Here is an 18092-nt window from a genome sequence, read left to right as displayed (position 1 = left end):
ACAGTTACTGAGTCAAGAGAAGGGACAGGACTCTGTGCCAAATGCCAGCCTCGTGTAAGCCTTGGCAGCCATGGCAGGAAGTGGCGTAGCACCACCTACCATTAGACAGGACTACACATAGGTTCTACGATGAGTATTTGTTGGACAACTGAATGAATGATTATTTGACTCTGACTTACAATAGTCTTCCAGAAATGGAGAGAACCTCGGCAACAAGCAATTCAACTGCCCTCATTCTACATCCAAGGAGCCTGCAGCAGAGCCATGAAGAGAATGCTCCATCCTGTTCAGAAGCAGGGCTGGGATTACATTCCTGATCTCCCAAATTCTGAGACACTTTCCTGTTTGCTGCTTGACCAAAAACAGCTTATAAGAGATGCTTTTTTGGCCAGGTGCAATAGCTCCACCTGTAATCCCAGCATTTTGGGTGGCCGAGGCAATTGGATCCCTTGAGTCCAGGAGCTCGAGACCAGCCTGGGCAACATGGTAAATGTCTCTACAAAAAATACAAAAATTAGCCGGGTGTGGTGGCATCCACCTGTAGCCCCAGCTACCTGGGAGGCTGAGACTGAGGCGGGAGGATCGCTTGAACCCAGGAGATTGCGGCTACAGTGAGCTATGATTGTACCACTGTACTCTAGCCTGAGCAACAAAGCAAGACGCTGTCGCAAAAAAAAAAAAAAAAAAAAAGATGTGTAATTCCTTTAAGCCTCCACAGTTGAATCAAATGTATTTTTTCATTTTATTTGGCTGCCTTTTCCTGAATCTTCCCAGAATTATTCGAAATATTCTTGTTTCTGTCAAGATGTAGTTATAACTATTATTTCAGAGAATGCATTTCAACTGTATCTTGTCCAAAAGGGGTTAAAATGACGCTGGCAGGACAGAGCTACTTTTTCAGGATGTGGCCTCCCTGTTTTCAACAGATAATTTACTATGTCACACTTTATGGTTTTATAACAATTTTGAATGTTTTGTAAATGTTTCTATTCTACATAGAAAAGCGTGGAAATCTGGAGATAACACAGACATATGGGGCATAAATATATGACTGATTCACCAAGTACAATAGGATGGGGGGGCAGCGTAGGGAGGCAGCAAAAGCATAAGTTTTCAGAAGCAGATAAACTTAATGCAGGTTCTACTACTTACTACCTACAGAAAAAGTAAGTTAAAATTATTCTCTCCTTCAGCAAAGGCTTACAAGTGTCTATCTGCCAGGCATTGCTCCCAGCCCCCAGGACAGATTCAGAGCAACAGCCCTGCCTTCCTGAGGCTTCCATTCTGGCCAGGCAGGCTGTGTGGGGAGGAACGGAGTGGTGGGTACAGATGGCAGAAATAAACAGAACGGTGAGCAGGGCACGCAGCACACAATGGTGCATGAACACTGAAGTGAGGGCTAGCTATAGGCCCCAAGACAGCTGGAGCCAGGGCTCTGAGTGGCAGGAAGGAACAGCAGGAAAGAAGGCCGCAGGGGGACTCTGAGCAGCAGAATGACATGATGTCTTCCATGTACAGGCTCAGATCTGACTGCTGGTCAAGAACAGACTGAAGGAGACCAGGAGTGGAAGAAGAGATCTGTTAGGAGGCTACTCAGGTAAGCCAGGCCAGTGTTATCAGTAAAAAGGGATGATGACAGTGACCCTTAATAGCAACATCCTAAGATCATCATGAGGATTAAACTAGATTAAACCCATTTTACCATGTCTGACATATGGTAAGAGCTTAATAAATGTTAAATATTATCCAGCTTTCCTAGGAAGTCACTGAGCCCCTTAGCATCAGTTTCCTGATCTGATAAATAGGGGTAATGAGACCTCCTACAAGACTGTCATGAGAGGAATAACTGACTTAATTACAAGGACCCTGAAGAAGAGCCAGTTCTACCTAATATAAGTTTAAATGCACATGTCTGTGTTTTACAAACAATGCATTACAAATTTTGTAGGCCGTGGGAAGGTACAGACAGACCCTGGCTTACAACAAACAGTCTGACTTACGATTTTTTTACTTTATGATGGTGTGAAAGTGATACACATTTAATAGAAAGTATACTTTGAATTTTGAAGGTTAGGTGTATTAAATGCATTTTCAACTGACAATATATTCAAGTTATGAACCTCATCGTAAGTTGAGAGATATCTACACAAACAAATATTCTGCAAGTCACATATTGGGTGACAACTGCTTTGCAGAATCAAACAGAACCCAATACAAAATGAGGTCTCTAGTTGAAGACTCCTCACCCAAGATCCTCTGGAATGTGGCATCATCACATCATCACCATCCAAAGAGCTCCAAGAGCCCTTCTTGGTCCCTCCGCTTCCCTTGTCTCCAAGACCTGATCTATTGCCCACAATTAAGAATTCACACCTGCTCTCTTTTCTCCAGTTCTGCCACCTCTGCCCTGCTAAATCACGGCAAAAGTGCCAACCCAGGCCTCCATGCTTCCTGTTGCACTCCTTCACCCCCTGGCTGAAAACACTCTTGAGAGTCTGCAGGACCTGGCCCCTGTGTCTCTCCAGCCTCACCTCCTAGCCCCTGACTGGACAATGGTTCTGGTCCTATCCTGGCCACTCCAATAAGCAGGCCCTCTGGCAGGCTATCCTTCTAGCCAGAAGGCTGTTGTCCCCCGTCCTGACATAAGCTCATTCTCTCCCTCTGAGCTTCAGCGTACCACATCGTACTCAGAGAGGCCTTCCCAGAACATCATGCCTCCACCAGGAGCCACCCTCTGATGCCATCTACCTCAGCCGTGTCTCCTCAGTCACAACGATAAAGACAGCACAGGTGCTCCTTGACTGACGGTAGAGATCCCATGAACCCATCACAAGTTGAAAACATCCTAACCTGAAAAAGCATTCAATACACCTACCCTACCAAACATCAAAGCTTAGCCTAGCCTACCTAAAAGGTGCTCAGAACACTCACATTAGCCTACAGTTGAACAAAATCATCTAATACAAAGCCTATTTTATAATAAAGTACTTAATATCACATGCAATTTATTGAATGCTACACCGAAAGTGAAAAACAGAATGACTGTATGGGTACCACGGTCAAGTCAAAAATTGTTACTGGAACCATCATAAGCCAGGTCCGTGTGTAGTTGTGAGGCACGGTGTCTGCCTCTGTGATCTGTTTAGTTTCCCCACCAGAATGTCAGTTCAAAGAGGCACAGACCTCCTCCCTGTCCTTCACTGCATCCTCCCACGATGACTCACACAGAGCAGGCACTCAGGAAAGCCTGCCCCTGAGAGAAAAGAGCGAAGGGAAAATGTTTCCACAGCAGTGGGAACTACTCTCCACTGCACAGATGATGGAGAGAATGCAAGGAAGCTGGGGAAGGCTTCTTCGCATTTCATCGCATTGGCTGAACTACTGAGAAGATGGGTGTTCTGAAACTCCAAACCTGAAAAAAATCAAATAATCACAAAAACAAATAAAAACTCATGCAATTAAGATATTTTACCAAGTTAACAGGCAACTGTGTTTCACTGAATGCTGCTGACCCAGTGGAACATAAACATATACACACAACAGGCCCAAAGCAACAATACCTGCTTTCCTCTGGGGGTAGGGTTGGTGAGGGAGTTGTCTTAAATGCAAAACTGAAATTCCCAGCTAGGCAAATCAAGAACAAATCAGGCACCAAGTCTTCTAGTCCTCTGAGTACTGAATTTGGTGAATAAAGGTGCCAACCTCCAGGTAACAATACTTTTAGAGAAAAGTGAATTTTTTAAATAAATAAAAAATTCCATTTCCACATGTATCTTTCCGTAAGTACACCCCATGGCATGTTCAGCACAAGCTGGTAAGAAGCCGGATCCTGAGTCCTAGGGTGAGATTCCGAACTTTTTAGGACTGAGGACAAAACCATGATTTATTTCCTATCCTCCTTTCAAAAGGGCAGCATGTCTTGAGGAATATTTCTGAGTCCAGGCTCCCACGTGCAGAAGTCCCGCCTCCCTCCTGAAGTCCCACCTCCCTTCTAGAGCTGAGCATCCCTGCTCTTCCTGCCTCCCTCTCACCTTCTCAAGGACTTGGCTCCAACATTATCCTCTTTCCTGGCATATTATAAATGTTTCCCTCTACTGGATCATTCCTATTAGCTCATAACATGCTATCATCGCTCTCATTTAAAAATACAAATAAAAACTTCCTGTACCCATGTCCCCTCCAGCCACCATCCCATGATTCTTCCCTTTTAACAGAACTCCTCTAGAGAGTCGTCTACACTGATGTTCCCACCTCTACTCTGTTTGTTCCACTCCAAACCTATCAAGGTCACTCACAATCACCTCTTATCAAAGCCAATAGGAAACTCTCCAGCCCACGGAGAATAAGAAGAAAAGAACCCCTCGGTGTCTTGGTTTCCAGGCCACTAGACCCTCACTAGTTTCTTCTTTCTTCAGAGTCCTTTTCAATGGCGTTGCTAGACCCTCCCTCCCAACGTGGACCCCTTGCCAAAAGCTCCCAGGCCATTCCTCATCTCCTGCTCCCCTGTATCCATACTGTATGCCTCAAAGATCAGCAATATGCAAATGACTCCCAAATTTACATACTTGGCCCCAACCTCTTCTTGAACCTGACCTTGAATTTCCATCCATATTCACCTTTCTCTACTCAGATGACTAATCATAAAAATAATAAGCAAAGTAAGCCCCATTAAATACTGTTAGTCAGGTACTATTTTAGGTACTTTACATTAGCAACTCAACAACCCTGACAAGTTGCTCTTATTCTTCCTAATTTATAGATGAGAAAACTGAAGCACAGAAAGATTAGACTGCTTGCTCAAGATCATCTAGGAAGTAGCTGCACAATGACCCAACCCTCGTCCTCCAGATCTGGCCCTTGAGCGGAGCTGCTGAGCTGGGCTGCCTTCCAGAGTCACAAGCTCCACATGTTCGAATCCTAACACTGGCTCTTCCCAGACTTCCCTATCTCATACCTGCCACCAACGCCAAGTCAAAAGCTGAGCTGGAAGAATCAGATTCTAGATCTGAAGAAATTTCAGAATTACTTTATTTTACTTGTATTTTCCTTTTTTATGAAAGTGCATGAATGATATGATTTTAAAAGTCAATGCTTAGTCTAAGCTCTTTCAATGAGTATAAATGAATGCTGGGTAACAAGAAAGCATTGTGTCACAATCTAGTTGGCTACATTTTCCCTTTGTTAGCAGCATAAAAAATGATGATGCAACTTAAAAATGATGGCATCTTACAAATGCTGAAATTTGGCATGCTGAATCTGATCTCACCACTTCCGCCCTGGTCTGAGGTGCCCGTACAGTCACCCAGCTTTCACAAAAGTCTGACTGATCTCCTTGCTGATATTCCTCCTCCAGTCTGCAGTAGTGGAGGTGAAAAAAGCAAGCTGCAGTTAGGAGGTAAGAGTACATCCTGCCATTGCCACTTCCTGTGTGACCTTGGGTAAATCACTTAACTACTCTGTGCCTAGGTATTCCCCACTGTAACATGGGAATAATGATAATAATGCCTACTTTTTGGACTGTCATAAGAATAAATGAATTAATATATGTAAAGCTGTTAAAACAGCCTGGCATATCATAAGCCCAACAGCTAGAGTGGTACTTTTTAAAGATAAATCAGATCATGTCATTCCTAAGGAAGGAAGAAAGGCTCTCTTAAGGCTTCCCATCACACTTAAAATCTAAATTCCTTATCACAGCCTGTGTGCTCCAAGATGCAGCTCTCCTCCACTCCCATCTCACTTCCTACCACTCACCCAGCCTCTCTGGCAGCAATGGCCTCCCTGAGGTGACCAGCATACTACAAGGAGGCTCAGGAACTTTCACCTGAGAGTTCCCTGTGCCTGAGAGGCTGCTGCTGCCGTGACCTCAGCCCAGCTCACTCCATCCTCACCACCTATTTGAACTTCTCTCACCTACCCTGCCTCATTTGCCCTTCGAAGCAGTTAGGACACCAGATGCTTGTTTACTGCTCTCCTCCTTCCCAAGAAAATGAACCGCTCGAGGGCAGGAACTCTCCTCATCAGGCTCATCCTGAATCTCCAATACCTAGAACAGTACCTGGGCCAGGACGCACGGGTGAATGCCTGTTGGATCAATAAGCAAATAAAATGGAACCAGGTTCCAAAATCACCAAACTAGAAGCAAGTAGAGCTTCCATTTCACTGTCTTCCAATAAAAATACAAGGCATCTCAGAGTTACTTTCATCCCCCTTCCTGTTCCATCACAAAGCATTAAACCTAAAACCAAAGTCACTTTTCTTTGTATATGCCTAGGACATCTTATAGGCATACGGGTGGAAAAGTGCAGCAAGCAGTACTAATCAAACCACCAAAAAAAATGCGATAATTTGATATAATGGCCCTAGCCCAACAGTTGTCAAGCTATGGATGAAGCAAAACTCTGCAAATGGAAGGTGTGGTAAGACCCTGCCACAAAGACCTCTGTGGGCTACCGCGTTGTCCCTGTCCACACCCCAGATAAAAAGCTGTCACCTTGGAAAGAAAAGTCACTCAAAGAATAAGGAAGAAATCTTAATGAATTCACTGGACAATTTTTAATTTTCCCATTTGCTTTTCCTACCTCACATATTATGAACATACAAAATAATACGGGTTTTTTTTTTTTTTAACACCACCATTTCCATCACACCAAATTACAGATTTGGAAATTCCTATTTTAGAAAGTTGACACAGAAAACCATTGAGTTTTCTTTTTCTCTTTTTTTTTTTTTTTAGACGGAGTCTTGCTCTGTTGCCCAGGCTTGAGTGCAATGGCGCAGTCTCGGCTCACTGCAAGCTCTGCCTCCTGGGTTCACGCCATTCTCCTGCCTCAGCCTCCCAAGTAGCTGGGACTACAGGTGCCCGCCACCATGCCCGGCTAATTTTTTATATTTTTTTAGTAGAGACGGGGTTTCACCGTGTTAGCCAGGATGGTCTTGATCTCCTGACCTCGTGATCTACCCGCCTCGGCCTCCCAAAGTGCTGGGATTACAGGCGAGAGCCACCACGCCCAGCCACCATTGAGTTTTCTAATAAAATTGGACCTCTCTGAGCTTTTTGGTTTCAAACTAAACTTGATATCTTTGCTAAACTTTTTTATAGGCTGGTAAATGTGTAACTTCATCTATTTCTCTCCAAAGTTAACTACCTCCTGTCTATTTAAATTATATTATTTGATCACAGAGCTAATCACAGCATTCAAGGGAATAAAACCCAGTTCTTAAGTAAAACTTACAGCTAAGAAATTTTGATAATAAATAATTAGCAGGCTTCGCTTGTACCCATGTGTAAGAATATCCACTATAGCAAGGTTTGTCATATATTAAAACATATACAACTGTGTACACACTTTGACTCCTGCTAGGACAATACACAATTGGGTGCAGCCTTTGAACCAAGTGCCCAGGGATGGAGTGGAATGAGGCTTTACCATTCTGTAGGTACTGTGTGCTTGCTTATCTTTTTAAATCTATCAATACAAATGTACTGCTCTATGCCAGAAGCATTTTTGATCTCTACCTAACTTGTTAAGTACTGTATCTCCTAGGGCCTAAAACAGGGATGGCCTAGCACATAACAGGCCACAGACAAGTATTTGTCAAATGAATTAAGTTTGTTTTATGCATTCACTGGACAAATAGAAGTTAAAAAAATTCTTATTCCAAAAATCTAAAAGAATTCAAATGCTTTACAATACATAAATTCACAAGGAAGTGAAATTAGCCTCTGAGCCAAGATGTTTTTTGTGGATGATGTTATCACTTCATAGCTAATCCTTCCCCCCGGCCTCCCAGTAACAACTGCATGAGCACGTCACACCAGAGACACATGTGTCATCAATTTCTCAGATCTGGATCGATTATTTTTAAGCCCCTGTCCCTGCAGGAGGGCCTCCTTTTTTCCTTTCCAACTACAGCTTCAAATTTGATGTAGATGTAGTGGGATATACCCAGTCTTAGGAACCCTCAGACATCTAACAGGGCATCACTCACAGACAATGCATTCCTTTCAGAGCCTGTGTGAGTTCATCCTCTCCACCACAGGCAAGACATAGGCACCCAGCTCAGCCTGTCTCATCAAATATTTATCGAGCCCCTGTTGTGGCTGTCCATGCATACTGGACCCTGCCCTCTGGAGGAACCGCGCAATGAGAGACAGTTAATTCTCTTATCCAAGAAGGAACTGTATCAGCCAAGCTTTTATCCTTTCTTCCTTCTCCCTTTCCCCTCTGGGAAACCCTCAGCAGGCAAAAAGGATACAGCAGTCTCAACCCCAAGGAAAAGATGGTCATCAAAAGACAATTAGCTTTTCCATCTCCTAGGAACAACTCCTCTTAAGACAACCTAGTGTTTTGGAAAATGCAGCTCTGGGTGGCACCTTTCGAAGCAATAAAACATACGGCAAAATTTAAGAGGAAACAAAGAGGATTAAATACATATTTGTATTCTCAATTTAAAAAACTACGGTTCTATCATCTTAATTACGGAACTAAACGTTAAAGAAACAAGTTTGATATCACGCCACTTTTTGTTATACTTCGAGAACGGAATGCAATAGTGGTTAGTAAGAAGGAAATAAAATGCCTGTATCAGAACTAACAGCCCAAACCTGCTGACCAAAAATACTAACTGCGAACTAAACACCACGGTGCAGATCTCCGACACAGAAATCTGGACAGGAACACATTTTAGGTTAGGTTTTCCAGCGTGTAAATCGGGACTCCAACACGTTTCAGCGTCCACAGCCCAATCTGACACCTTCCCTCGCACCCATCCACCACGCAATAATTTTCCTTCTCATGTGAACACGTCAAAAGTCACCTCGGGCCCCCAACTGCCCCAGATTGCTCCCGATCGCTGCAGACGCCCGGCACCCGCAGGAACTTCCCGGGCCCGCGCCGCCAGCGGCGCAGAGCATCCCGCGCGGACACTGCGCCCTCGGGAGGAGATGCAGGACCGTCCAGGGCGCAGACTCGTCCCCAACGCAGTCTCCACTCCCGTGGCACAGCGTCCCCTCCCAAGGCAGCCTCCCCTGCCCGGGCCCAGCCTCATTCCGGGCGCAGCCTGCGGTCCCCCGGCGCAGCATCCCATGCCGGGCGCAGCGTCTCCCCAGGGACATAGCCTCCCGTCCCCAGGCGCAGCCTTGTTGCCAACGCAGCCTCTCGTCCCCCGGCGCAGCCTTGTACCCGGGGCAGCCTCCGGTCCCCGGGCACAGCCTCGTCCCCAGCGCAGCCTCCGATCTCCAGGGCACACCGTCCCCTCCCCAAAACGCAGCCTCGGTCCCCAGGGCGCAGCCTCGGTCCCCAGGGAGCAGCCTCGTCCGGGCGCACCTGCCCTCCGCGCGGCGCGGCGCATCCCACGCGGACTCGGCGCCCTCGGGAGGGGACGCGGGGCCGCCCGGGCGCAGCCTCCTCCGGGGGCCGAGCGCCGGAGCAGACGGGCGCCCCGGGAGGGAGAATGCGAGGCGGTGCCACGGCACCCTCGCCTCTCCGCGGGCGCCCTCCGCTCCCGGGACGGCCCGCAGCCCCGACCCCACCGCCAGTCCCTGCCCGGCGCTTACATAAACGCCGCCACCGCGGGGTCCGGAGCCCGCGCCCGCCCGAGCCGCCGCGGCCCCGCGCCGCCCTCACCTCAGCCGCAGCCGCGCCGCGCCTGATCCTCCGCACGCGCGCCCCAGGCTCCGGCCGCAGTCCCGCGCCGGGCGGCGCTCTGCCTCGTTGGTTGTGCGCAGCGGCGCGGCGTGGCCGTGGCCTCGCGCGGCCCGGAGTCCCGGCCGCCGACCTGGCCGCTTGGCCGCCGCTGCCGCCGCCGCCGCCACGGCCGCCTCAGCGCCTCAGCCCGGCCGCCGGCGGCTCCGCCCCCTCCCCGCCCCCGCCGGCCTGCCGGGCGCGCGCACGCCGAGGGGGCGGGGCCGGCGCAGCGACGCCGGACGTGCGCGCGCTCGGGTGTCCGTGTCTGTCGTGGGCAGCCGGGGCTGTGGCGTCTCCCTCACGACCACCTGCGGCGGACGGGCGCGGGGCCGATGGGGCTGCAGCGCGTCCGGAGCTGAGAGACCGCGGCTGGGCGGCTCCGGAGCCTGGGGCAGGAGCGCGGGACCGGCCTGGCGTCGCGGCGCCGCCCGCCCGAGCGCGGCTGAGGAGACCCTGCCCGCCTTCGTGTCTTCCTCTGGGTGCGCGGCTGCTGCGTTTTGGGGACGGGGTCTCACTGTCGCCCAGACTGGAGCGCGGTGAACCTCCGAGCTCACGCGATCCTGCCGCCTCAGCCTCCCTGGTAGCTGGGACCGCAGGCGCCCGGCGCCCGGCGATTGGCGTTTGCGTAGTTGGCGTCTCGCGGTGCTGCCCAGGCTCCCGGGCCCACGCGCTCCTCCCTGCAGCGGGCACCGCCCCGCCAGGCCCCCGCCGAGCCGCCCCTGCTTCCCCCTCTCCCGGAGTTGTCTGGGACGCGCGGGTCCCGCCGGCCCCCTCTCCCCGCCCGTCATCCTCACTGTAGACTCCGGGAGAACCAGGTCGCGGCCCAGGACCCTGGACACGGTTCCCTCCGTCTCCCGTTTAGTCCGCACTGACACTAGCAGCTGCTCCCAATTACCAACGTTTAGGTGATGGCGGTTTTGTTTGATTTTTGTTTGTTTGTTTGTTTTAGGTTGATAGTAAAAGCATTTTTTTTTTTTACAGCATATGCAATAGACTTACTCTTCGATTTATCTATATTTACTGACTGTTCCACAGTTATACCAAGAAATGTTTACAGAGATGATGATAAGCATATGTAGAAATGCAACGTTTTCACTGACCGGAATAACCAGCTCCAGGCTGCAGTTCTCTGCACGAAGATAAAGTTTGATAGGCAAACTTGGCAGCTCCTGACCGCGGCGACCTGAGCCCAGAGGAGCAGCCGGGGGCGGTGGGCAGAGCCAGGTGTGGACAAGCGGGTGGGTCCTGCACCTGGGTGGGGGAAGCGGCAGGTTCCAGGGTCAAATTGAAGTTGTGCTAGCCCTGGCCTCCAAACCTCAGGCGGCCCACTCTGCCCCCGGCCTGTTTCCTCCCTTGTAAAGTGAGGAGTAAGAGACCATCACAAGCCAGGGATGGGGTGGCGCACACTGTGATCTCAGCCACTCTGGAGGCTGGGGCTGGGGGGTGGGGGGCGGGTCGCTTGTGTCTCAGAGCTGGAGCTGTGGTGTGCGACGCCGAGGTCCGCGCCTATAAATGGCCGCTGCGCTCCGGCCTGGGCAACACTGAGACCCCGGCTCTGAAAAACAACAAAACTTAAAAGACGAACACAGATGAAGTATGGGAGCCTGGTATGCGGTAAGCACTCCGCAGGTGTCAGCCGCCAGCCCGCAGTCCTGGGCAGGTCAGGGGAAGGCCCGCGGTCTGCAGCAGGCTGCCGGCTTCAGTCACTGCCTGGTGGAAAACAAGCCTGTCTTTGGGGCCAGCCAGCTAACAAGTGAGCCCTTCACCCCATCTGAAGGCGAAGCACCCAAAGGGGCAACCGTGGAAGGCTAAATAAAATCAAGACTCCTGGGACGCCTTCTCGGGACACATTCTTAGTAAAGAGATAAGTGCATGAGGACGTTGTGTGTATTTCTGTGTAACAGGCCACCCCAAACCTCAGCGAAAACCTCTCTTCACTGCTCATGACTCTGTGGGCCTGCAGCTTAAGCCGGTTCAGCTGGGACGGCTTGCCTCGCCTCCATGGGGTGTCCGCTGGGCCCACTTACGGGCAGGCGCACCGGGCAGATCCGGGCCACATGTTACCCACCCACCACAGGCTGGCCGGGCCTCCCTCCCGTGGTGGCTGGGCTCCATCAGCAGCAAGAAAAAGCAAATCCCCATGGTGCTTCCTTCCCTGTCCCCGGGAGGGTGAGATGGCCGGGGCCTGAGTGGACGTGAGGCACCGCACAGGGGACGGGCACGGCAAGCATGGTTCATCGGGGCTGTCACTGCAGCAGTCTTCCACAGGCCTTCGCTGAGGTGCGGGTTGGTGTGGGGAATACAGGGGAACTCCCCAGAATGGAGGCTGCTTGTGCAAGTTTCAACTTGTCCTTTATCTCTCTCCAGAGCAGCGGAGAGCGGATGGCGCCCAAGGCCGGGACCCTGTGCTGCTCCCACGGGCCTCTCAGGCAGCTCTGCAGGACCGGCCGGCAGCCTCTGATGCTCCCTTCCTATTCCGTGGCTTCAGGTGCCATCCTCTCCACAGAGACGGTTTCTATTGTGATGCTCTCCCTGACTTGGAAGAATGGCACTGGGAACATTCCCCTTGGTGCTGATGTCGGGGAGGAAAGCAGTTTCCAGTCGCCTGGGGCCAGGACATGGCGTTCCCAGCTGTTGAGCATGAAGCGCCACGATGCCCATTCGGGTGCCTGTTGAGATCAGGCTCTTTGAGAAGGAATCCCGTGGTCGCCTGAGGAAGCCCAAAAAAATTTCGAGGACATCTCAGCCATCCCCTGTTCACTGTGGAGGTTGAACACTGGCGCTCCTGGAGGGGGCCCCTGGGTCTCCACAGAAGTGCTGGCAGCCACCATCCACTTCCCAGCCTTCCGTGCCCGCCCCACCTCTGTTCTGTTGTTTACCGTCTCCTATGTGGGAATTATGGAATAAACAATCACTCTGGTATCCTGGAAAATAAACCTGATGCTGGAGGGCTTGAGTGTAGGAATCCAGCTGGGCTCCCGCTGTCTGCCCCAGGGTGCGGAGTTAGGCTTTGCATAAGCATGTGAGATGCCAACCGCTATGAAATGTGGTCTACACAGCACCAAAAATCCATTTCCCACATTTTCCCTTCAGTGCAGTTAAATGGCATGACCCTGTGACTGTCTCCCACAAGAAGAACTAAAAATTACGCCGGTCCTGCCAATGCCTACAGGATACGGTGGCGCAAAATGATTTCCACAATCTTAGGATATAGACCCAGGCCGACTCAAGAGATTAAGTAGATTTCACACTGTGGTCTTGAGCCTTCTGGGAACTGCCCGAAAGGAGGGGAAGGCGCCAGCCTCAGAGTGGCCCAGCTGCCTGGCCTGTTCACACACTGGCCTTTCCGAAAGGAGGGGAAAGCGCCAGCCTCAGAGTGGTCCAGTTGCCTGGCCTGTTCACACACTGGGCTTTCAGTTGAAGAGAGTGTTCAAAGCTTACATGTGTAAATGCCACTGATCTGTGAACCCCCTTCCTGTCATGCCTAGGGGCTGGCAGACTGTGGCTAGAAGGGTGGGACCAGAGGAGTGGGTCACGTGACCTGCGCATGGGTGTGCTGGCCTCCCTGGGCCGCGGTGGCCAGGACAGCCTTCCTTTCCCTTTCCAGCCACACAGGGCAATCCGTGTGCTCAGATTTCTGTCTCCTCAATTACAGAGCGAGTTGCCAACCTGCTGTGCTGAGACTGTGGCCTGGTCTTGGTCCTGGTGTCCTAGGGCTGGTGACTGACCACAGCCTTTGTGCTTTTGAAGCCCATTTGACTATAGTCCTTGTGTACAACTAAAAATGTAGCTTTAAACAATCTTGCTTTGTTTTATTTAATTCTGCCCAACCTATTTGAGAAAGGACACTCACAGGTACTTTTTAGATTGTAGCCTAAATTGGATTATTGATTTCCTTGTTTCTCAAATGTCAGGAGGAGCATAAAACTGCTAATAAGAGGTGACCAATATTCGGTGATACCGTGATTTGAGACATAATATTTTTTGCCCTATATTTTAAAAATAAAATAAGAAGACATGAGACTGGAGTGGCAAAAACCAGGTGGTGCCAAACCATTCGGTCAGCAGCTGCCATAGTGGTGGATACCATGTGTGAGGCCTGCCCAGCTCACAATGTGCCACTGTCTCCAGGACAACTCCCAACTCCCACAGTGACACAGCAGGAACGGTCTGTCTGTGCTCTGTGACAGGCACACAGCACACCCCCCCCACAACCCACTCCAGGACCTCAGGCGGGATTCTGACTCCCAGGATGGCCCTGGGCGCTTAGAGCTGGCATTGAGACAATTGTGAGTCTCTCTTTGTGCCTAGGCCTGAAAGGTTTAAATCCAGCACGGTTAGAATGGTCTCCATCACTTGCCAGCCTGAAGAGAGAAAACTAGGGTAGACACACAGGGGCAGGAGAGAGAGGACGATCTGATGGCCTTTCAGTGCCATAGGCAGTGTCATGTTCATAGGTCAACATGTGGCCAGGAAGATGTCTTTGCTTCAGGGTGTTCATGTTCTAGTGGGGAGATGGTGTCAGGGAGCAGCTCAGTGTGAATAACTGGGCATTCATGTTCTAGTGAGGAGATGGTGTCAGGGAGCAGCTCAGTGTGATAACTGGGCATTCATGTTCTAGTGGGGAGATGGTGTCAGAGAGCAGCTCAGTGTGATAACTGGGCATTCATGTTCTAGTGAGGAGATGGTGTCAGGGAGCAGCTCAGTGTGATAACTGGGCATTCATGTTCTAGTGAGGAGATGGTGTCAGGGAGCAGCTCAGTGTGATAACTGGGCGTTCATGTTCTAGTGAGGAGATGGTGTCAGGGAGCAGCTCAGTGTGATAACTGGGCGTTCATGTTCTAGTGAGGAGATGGTGTCAGGGAGCAGCTCAGTGTGATAACTGGGCGTTCATGTTCTAGTGAGGAGATGGTGTCAGGGAGCAGCTCAGTGTGATAACTGGGCGTTCATGTTCTAGTGAGGAGATGGTGTCAGGGAGCAGCTCAGTGTGATAACTGGGCGTTCATGTTCTAGTGAGGAGATGGTGTCAGGGAGCAGCTCAGTGTGATAACTGGGCGTTCATGTTCTAGTGAGGAGATGGTGTCAGGGAGCAGCTCAGTGTGATAACTGGGCGTTCATGTTCTAGTGAGGAGATGGTGTCAGGGAGCAGCTCAGTGTGATAACTGGGCGTTCATGTTCTAGTGGGGAGATGGTGTCAGGGAGCAGCTCAGTGTGATAACTGGGCGTTCATGTTCTAGTGAGGAGATGGTGTCAGGGAGCAGCTCAGTGTGATAACTGGGCATTCATGTTCTAGTGAGGAGATGGTGTCAGGGAGCAGCTCAGTGTGATAACTGGGCATTCATGTTCTAGTGAGGAGATGGTGTCAGGGAGCAGCTCAGTGTGATAACTGGGCATTCATGTTCTAGTGAGGAGATGGTGTCAGGGAGCAGCTCAGTGTGATAACTGGGCGTTCATGTTCTAGTGGGGAGATGGTGTCAGAGAGCAGCTCAGTGTGATAACTGGGCATTCATGTTCTAGTGAGGAGATGGTGTCAGGGAGCAGCTCAGTGTGATAACTGGGCGTTCATGTTCTAGTGGGGAGATGGTGTCAGGGAGCAGCTCAGTGTGATAACTGGGCGTTCATGTTCTAGTGGGGAGATGGTGTCAGGGAGCAGCTCAGTGTGATAACTGGGCGTTCATGTTCTAGTGAGGAGATGGTGTCAGGGAGCAGCTCAGTGTGATAACTGGGCATTCATGTTCTAGTGAGGAGATGGTGTCAGGGAGCAGCTCAGTGTGATAACTGGGCATTCATGTTCTAGTGAGGAGATGGTGTCAGGGAGCAGCTCAGTGTGATAACTGGGCATTCATGTTCTAGTGAGGAGATGGTGTCAGGGAGCAGCTCAGTGTGATAACTGGGCGTTCATGTTCTAGTGGGGAGATGGTGTCAGGGAGCAGCGCAGTGTGATAACTGGGCATTCATGTTCTAGTGAGGAGATGGTGTCAGGGAGCAGCTCAGTGTGATAACTGGGCGTTCATGTTCTAGTGAGGAGATGGTGTCAGCAGCTCAGTGTGATAACTGGGCGTTCATGTTCTAGTGAGGAGATGGTGTCAGGGAGCAGCTCAGTGTGATAACTGGGCGTTCATGTTCTAGTGAGGAGATGGTGTCAGCAGCTCAGTGTGATAACTGGGCGTTCATGTTCTAGTGAGGAGATGGTGTCAGCAGCTCAGTGTGATAACTGGGCGTTCATGTTCTAGTGAGGAGATGGTGTCAGGGAGCAGCTCAGTGTGATAACTGGGCGTTCATGTTCTAGTGAGGAGATGGTGTCAGGGAGCAGCTCAGTGTGAATAACTGGGCATTCATGTTCTAGTGAGGAGATGGTGTCAGGGAGCAGCTCAGTGTGATAACTGGGCATTCATGTTCTAGTGAGGAGATGGTGTCAGGGAGCAGCTCAGTGTGATAACTGGGCGTTCATGTTCTAGTGAGGAGATGGTGTCAGGGAGCAGCTCAGTGTGATAACTGGGCGTTCATGTTCTAGTGAGGAGATGGTGTCAGGGAGCAGCGCAGTGTGATAACTGGGCGTTCATGTTCTAGTGAGGAGATGGTGTCAGGGAGCAGCTCAGTGTGAATAACTGGGCGTTCATGTTCTAGTGGGGAGATGGTGTCAGGGAGCAGCTCAGTGTGATAACTGGGCATTCATGTTCTAGTGAGGAGATGGTGTCAGGGAGCAGCTCAGTGTGATAACTGGGCATTCATGTTCTAGTGAGGAGATGGTGTCAGGGAGCAGCTCAGTGTGATAACTGGGCGTTCATGTTCTAGTGGGGAGATGGTGTCAGGGAGCAGCTCAGTGTGATAACTGGACGTTCATGTTCTAGTGAGGAGATGGTGTCAGGGAGCAGCTCAGTGTGATAACTGGGCGTTCATGTTCTAGTGGGGAGATGGTGTCAGCAGCTCAGTGTGATAACTGGGCATTCATGTTCTAGTGAGGAGATGGTGTCAGGGAGCAGCTCAGTGTGATAACTGGGCGTTCATGTTCTAGTGAGGAGATGGTGTCAGGGAGCAGCTCAGTGTGATAACTGGGCATTCATGTTCTAGTGGGGAGATGGTGTCAGCAGCTCAGTGTGATAACTGGGCATTCATGTTCTAGTGGGGAGATGGTGTCAGGGAGCAGCTCAGTGTGATAACTGGGCATTCATGTTCTAGTGAGGAGATGGTGTCAGGGAGCAGCTCAGTGTGATAACTGGGCATTCATGTTCTAGTGAGGAGATGGTGTCAGGGAGCAGCTCAGTGTGATAACTGGGCGTTCATGTTCTAGTGGGGAGATGGTGTCAGCAGCTCAGTGTGATAACTGGGCATTCATGTTCTAGTGAGGAGATGGTGTCAGGGAGCAGCTCAGTGTGATAACTGGGCATTCATGTTCTAGTGGGGAGATGGTGTCAGCAGCTCAGTGTGATAACTGGGCATTCATGTTCTAGTGGGGAGATGGTGTCAGGGAGCAGCTCAGTGTGATAACTGGGCATTCATGTTCTAGTGAGGAGATGGTGTCAGGGAGCAGCTCAGTGTGATAACTGGGCGTTCATGTTCTAGTGAGGAGATGGTGTCAGGGAGCAGTGCAGTGTGTTACCTGAGACACCGTCCAGGGCAGGAAGAGAGGTGTGACGGTCAGTGCGGACCTGGCTGTGCCATGCAGCACTGGCCAAGTTGTTTGGCCTGTCTGAGCCTGTTCTGCATCCAGAAGAGGGAGTCGATGGGTGGAAAAGCTCCAGTGGTGATGTACAAATGCAGGCTCCTAATGAAGAGGAGTGTGAACGGTTGCAGGAGTCCAGGGCACTGCAGCCGCTCTGCTCAGGAGTGTCAGAGCAAGCTGCAGGAAGCTGCACTGAGTCTTGGAGGATGAGAAGGCATTGACGGCAGGAGTGCCCATGGCAGAGGAAAAAGCACTTCCATGGCACATGAAGTCAGAGAAGAGAGGAGGCTTCGGCCACCATTGGTCAGAAGAGTCCTCCTGGTCAGGCCACTTTGCACTCTGTAGAGACCAGGGAAAGGGCATGTGCTGGGTGGTTAAATCAGAGGTGGGCAGGCTGAGCCTGGCCCCAATGGTGTCCAGTCAGCAGCTAAGAATGAACATTAAACATGTAAAGTGTTGGGGTGGGTGGAGGCTTATGAAGAATAGATGCAGTGGGCTTATGTGGCCGGCAGAGCCGTAGATCTTTGTCATCTGGCCCTTTGCAGAGAAAGGCAATCCCTGGTTTAGCCAAGTAGGGCCTAGCTCTGGAACTGGGAGTTGGAGCAGCTGCCATCGAAGTGCATAGACTGTCTGGGGGTGGGAGAAACACAACCAAATCAGCACCCCTGGTGAGGGGACGGAGGCTCTGACTTGCCCGGCGGTGTCTGCCTAGAGCTCAGGCATGCCCGCAGCTTCCATGC

At 50.8% G+C, this 18092-nt stretch overlaps 1 protein-coding gene across 8 annotated transcripts in view; it reads right to left on the bottom strand.

Annotated features, from left to right (window-relative positions):
* The window catches only part of ADARB1 (adenosine deaminase RNA specific B1), a 156102-nt gene extending 145570 nt beyond the window's left edge, over positions 1-10532 (bottom strand). For 7 of the 8 annotated variants that reach the window (XR_002912752.3, XM_024239439.3, XM_054542638.2 and 4 more), the window contains exon 1: positions 9630-9833. The gene's annotated coding sequence lies outside the window, so the exon portion shown is untranslated. Of the gene's footprint in view, positions 1-9629; positions 9834-10483 lie in introns of those variants that run through there. The other variant, XM_009234043.4, reaches the window with a different exon arrangement.
* Positions 10533-18092: the final 7560 nt, after the last annotated feature.

This window comes from Pongo abelii, chromosome 22 (assembly GCF_028885655.2).
Source record: "Pongo abelii isolate AG06213 chromosome 22, NHGRI_mPonAbe1-v2.0_pri, whole genome shotgun sequence".
In the NCBI taxonomy this organism is placed as follows: Eukaryota; Metazoa; Chordata; class Mammalia; order Primates; family Hominidae; genus Pongo; species Pongo abelii.
This window is presented reverse-complemented; position numbering and strand designations above follow the sequence as displayed.